The 5,258-nt window shown below is 38.7% G+C and overlaps 1 long non-coding RNA gene across 1 annotated transcript; it reads right to left on the minus strand.

The window, feature by feature from the left end:
* Positions 1-204: 204 nt before the first annotated feature.
* Positions 205-1,522, minus strand: LOC148863503 (uncharacterized). The gene is made up of 2 exons (XR_016110579.1): positions 865-1,522; positions 205-765 (listed from the first exon to the last, which is right to left on the minus strand). It is a non-coding gene; the product is annotated as an uncharacterized LOC148863503 (long non-coding RNA).
* Between the last annotated feature and the right edge of the window lie 3,736 nt (positions 1,523-5,258).

The following is a 5,258-nucleotide window of genomic DNA, read 5'->3' on the forward strand; positions in this document are numbered from 1 at the left end:
GTAGCTAAGTCGTGTTTTAGCCCTTCTGATCAGTGATCAACTTGGATGATCAAAGAATAGACCACTAATAATAATAATAAGCTAGTTGCGTTTGGATAAGTTTCAAATGCCTTCACAATCACATATATTAGGCTTTGTGTTTTAAGTTTTAAAGGTGTTTTCGTTTTAAATTATTACTCAACCAAAAGTTTATCCAAATAGAGGTGGAACCCAATCAATCATATATCTTAGTAAACATTTCTGATTTCCCCTTCCAAATTCAAAACCAACAAAAAAACTAATACGAACCAATCTATTAATCACAAGGAACACCGAGCTACCTGATTAAATCAATCCTAAAAAAAAGAAAAAGAAAACAAAAGCTGAATTTTTAACAAATAAAATTTGAAGACCTCATTAATTCCTACTACAAATACTGCTAAACGAAGATGAACCCAATGACTGACATGATAAACAGCACAAGAGTTGAAGCAGAAACCCCAGTTCTCATTGCTGCTGCACCACTCTCCGTAGGCGAACTGTTCGTCGTCCCATTCTGGACACTAGGTGGAGGGCTATTTTTAGTCTCCTGCAGCACCTTTATGATCATCTTCTGTCCCTTCTCACAATGCCCGACGACTCCACTGATGAAATAAAATAGGCCCGAGCGGTTCAATGTGAAGGTTGTGTCTCCATTGTTGGAGAAGAACATAGGTTGGGTGGAGTGGCATTTGTCGTAGTCTGATTCACTCACCGCCATAACTGAATCTTTCTTGTACTTGAAACCTGAAAATCAACACACTTTGCATATCAAATGCATACCTCGAGCAGAGAACAAATTAAAGGCAGCATAAAGGATTGAGTGAATTGAATGAAGGAACTTACGGACGGTGTCGTCGACTTGGAACCTGTTTTGTGATGCCCATTCGTTGTACATTTGCTGGTTCTTTGATGGGGGAACTTCCCAGCCTTTGTCATCACCAACCTCGAACTCGATGGAGTTCACAGAGAGGAATAGATCAGAACAAGGGAAGAGAACTAGGAAGAGCAAGATTTTGTAAGAACCCATGAAGAGAGAGTCCGTATTTAATCGGTCTTTAGTGAGCTCTAAAGTCTGAACTGTGGTGGGAGATGGGTATGATAGTGGAATGTTAGTACTTATCAGAGCTGACCTGAGAGATTTAAAGTTGAAGGATTTCTCATGCAGTTACGAGTTAGTTACTGAGAGATTTGATGTGGAGGCAGTGGGTTTGTTGGGGCGTAGAAAATGGGGAGATTTGATGTGGAGGCAGTGGGTTTCTTATGTCTGACTTGGTCTCACCGACTTCCCAACAAAGATAGGGGTGTTACTATAATTTAGCGAGTCATTGTTGGTTGAGTTGTGACTCACTCACTCTGCAGTAAGCAACAGCTTCGAATTGAAATTAATAGTGGGTTTCTTCTTGTTTTCTTTACAACTTACAAAGACTGAGGTTTTCTGTCTAGATCAATGGTTCAAGGACAGAACCGAGAAGGAATCGTAAATGATGATCCAATTTGGTTCAATCTATCTGCAGGTTGAACTTCTGTAGTTGAAGAAATAATTTTGTTTGACTTCTTCAATCTGATTAGTACAACGTTGAAGTTTTTCAATTTTGAAATTTCATTAGCTTTCTTCCTAAAACAAAGGATCCTTCTTTTGCCATGTGAAAGGGCTGTTGCGCCTAAGTGGGTACGTGGGCGCTTTCAGTCCATACCATTAAAATTACCACGTGCAAATCGTTTGCAAATCTAGAGGGAGAAGCAAAAAGCAAACACCACTTCTTAAGAAAAGAGGAGTGCGAGCATCATATTATGATGCACATATGAAAAGGATGAGATACATACATAGGATATTCCATTCCTATCTCATCCATAGGTCAGCCATGTGATCCAACTGCTATCACGTACGTAGACATATTTTGGCCAAAGTCATCATCAACTCTACGGCACATGATATAATTATGGTTACATCAAAACCGAACGGGGACCCATCAACCAAACGGTCTCCGCACCATCACAGATGAACACTGCATGATTTACCTATATGATTGTTGTAGCCAAACCATGTGTTTCATGAACCAACCCCCTTGGGTTCTGATCCAACGGTTGTCAGCTTAGATTATTTTCTTCTTCGAGTGCTCAACCGTGTCAAAGATTATAGTAAAGAAGAAGATATATGAATCACATGCCAACAGTGTCAAATTAAGGATTAGACTGATTATTGAATATATTAATAAACAAAGTAAGTTACTTGTTTAAAATGCTTTCAGCAACTATCCTACTTCAGCAATAGTTAATGGAGAAAAGCTAATTAATTAGGTGGATGGATAGCCTTGTTTTATCTTTCGTTTCCCACTTATTAGTTATGGGAACGAGATCTTGAGCTTGTCATGGTGCCACAGTAGCTGCTGATGGGTGCAACAGAGTTTCTAACCAAGACACTGACAAAGACCGCCCCCCCCCTCCCCAGTCCCCACCTCTTTGCCCCAAAAACTGATCGAGATCAACATCATTGAAATATCGTTGAAATGTTCGTCCTTGATTTCATCAGAGAAGAAACAACGTGTCTTTGTAGTAGATATCAATGACAATAAGGTAGCTAGCTGTTCAATATTGATTAAAACCAGGATTTCTATTTCTAAATTCAAACTCAAGAAAATAGAGATAGCAGAGAGTTAGCTTGGTGGTTAGTCAACTAATCAAGATCATATAGCAGACTGCAGACCCATAACCAAATAATGTTCAGAAACTGATCAGCACAAACGAAAAGCTTAAATGAGTATATTATATGATATATCTTAATATTACAGGTTTGATCGATTACACTTGTAATGCTTGAACAAATAAATATATTTCTGTTCTACATATATATACAAAGAAGAATCACGTACCAAACCCAGGACTCTGCTCCTTTTGTGATCCGAATTCGTTAGCTTTCCATCGGATCAAACAATCCCTCATTGATATGTCAAGACAAACCCATAAAATAACTAGGAAGAAAGAAGAAAGAAGAAAGAAAAGGTTGTGGCACAGATTGGTTAACTACTCAGTTACGAGTAGAAGCAACCGCTGAATTATGCCTCTTAGATGGACCAGAAGGAGGAACCCTGGTTCCTTTGGGGAAGAAGTTGAAAAACTCTCCTTGGAAGTGAAAGCTTCGTTGGTAAGTCTGACGGCGAGGAACTGAATTCTCTGGATTCGTCGACGGCCCATCTAAGTTCATCATTCTTCCTAGTCGACTTGCAGTGCAGAACCCAGAAAGGAGCAGAAGAAGTAGAAGACAGCATGAGATCAGATATGCAGGTTGAGAAGAAGAAGTAGAAGAGACAGAAGAAGCCATATGATAGAGAGCTTGTTTTGGGTGGAGTTGGAACTTTTTGATCTTAAGAAGAGGAGAGGCTTTATATGTGCATGGGGAAGGAAAAAAGAGAGAGATTGTCAGGAAAAGAAGAAAGCTAGAAAAGTGAAACACACGCCAACGGATAATAAGAAATATGAATATTATATATATATATATATATGTCAACGGTAGGAAAAGAGAAAGGTTGGGTGCCGCCTAAGTTCATCCAGCACTTGCCAAGGGAATTTTCTACGAAATTTCTGGGCAGTCTAGCCCACGTACATTGCAATTACTCTTTTACCCCACACCACAGCAAGCCAGCCATGTATTTTTCCAAACATCCAAGCTTTTCTCTTGTTAATAGTTATGGTGCAAAAAATGAAACTTGTTTGGATGTGTTGATTTGATCTCAGAAATAGTATTATGGGTGGTTATAAAGAGGAGTTTAGTTATGAAATCAACCCAATTACAGTCTAATTTCTCTTGGGGTCATACGTACAAGGACTATATATGATAAGTGATTATGGTTATGGTCTGAAAGAGTAATGGAAGCATATAGAAAAGTCTTCTGGACCATAAAGAATTTAACATGGTAGAGGTGACTAGGTGGGCCTCAACCACCTGATCATTTAGGTGCACCTTCAACGTCACTGGTGGCAATTCATAGACCATAATTAGGGTGTCCTTGCTTTGAGATCAATGTGCACGCACCCTTCATTCCTTCATATATACATGTTTCACTTGCCAAGGGCGAATGTCTCTCTGTGCGTGAAAGAAGCCCAACTTCAGTCAAAGTCTGGGGGCATAGGAATAGTTTAAAATGAAAAGAAACAAAGTCAAGGAGAGCCCACTGAACTCATAGAGCATGGATTTCACAATACATTAATTATGCTTGGTTTATCTCAAGACAAGATGATGATCAAGATAAAAATCTTGCACGTTTTTTTCCTCATCAGACTGTTGTGGTTTAGGGTCCCCACACATGAATGATACAACCTACCACGTAAAGAGCAAGTTGTGTGGTTTCTGGTGTGGATGGAGCAATCCAACCCAACCATTTACTAGGCCCCACGTGAGATTCCTTAAGGAGAGATGATTCATCCCATTTGTTCTATCATGCTATAGTTCCCCTAAATGGACTTAATTGGATGATGGGTCCTGGTCATAAATACCTAATTCCCTTGATTAGTCTAGGAATTAGGCAAATTCTTAGATAATTATTAGGCCATTTCGTCATCCTCTCTGAAATTTTGAATATATACATATAAGGTAATTAAGTTCCCTTTACAGTGGTCAAGAGTGTGGTTCATACGATATTGAAACTTTAATATGTAGTCTTAGATAGATTGATATATATATATATATATATATATATATATATATATATATATAGAGAGAGAGAGAGAGAGAGAGAGAGAGAGAGAGAGAGAGAGAGAGAGAGAGAGAGGGATTTGTGGGAAACAAGGAAACACAAGCAACGGGTGCTTGGGAAGGATGTTGAGGTGTGGGGACTGGGGAGGGCCAAGTAGCTGATTTGAAGGAATTACAGCTGCACAGTCAATAATACTTTATACCAGAAAAAATCTAATAATATGAAACAGCTCTTGGAAGGTCTACATCGTTGTCTTGAGAACAACTCTCTCTTGAGTTTTTGTGCTTTGAATGTTTCTTCTTTCTTCCTCTCCAATCCTTATTATCTCTTTGTAAAAAACAAATCAATGGAGTGATGGATACTTCAGATATATTCAACTAATAATCGCCTTTTTAAGTGTACCAACTACCAAGGTAGGCTGACTTGGTATACGAGATCACTATGCTTTGCTTAAAAATAACAGATTTCAAGCTTTGATTGACACGCTTATTATATTGGATGCTAATCATTCGATATCGCAATACATTTGGATCGCAGCAATGAAGA

Source organism: Nelumbo lutea, chromosome 3 (assembly GCF_056320005.1).
Source record: "Nelumbo lutea isolate HS-2025 chromosome 3, American lotus-T2T, whole genome shotgun sequence".
Taxonomy (NCBI): domain Eukaryota; kingdom Viridiplantae; phylum Streptophyta; class Magnoliopsida; order Proteales; family Nelumbonaceae; genus Nelumbo; species Nelumbo lutea.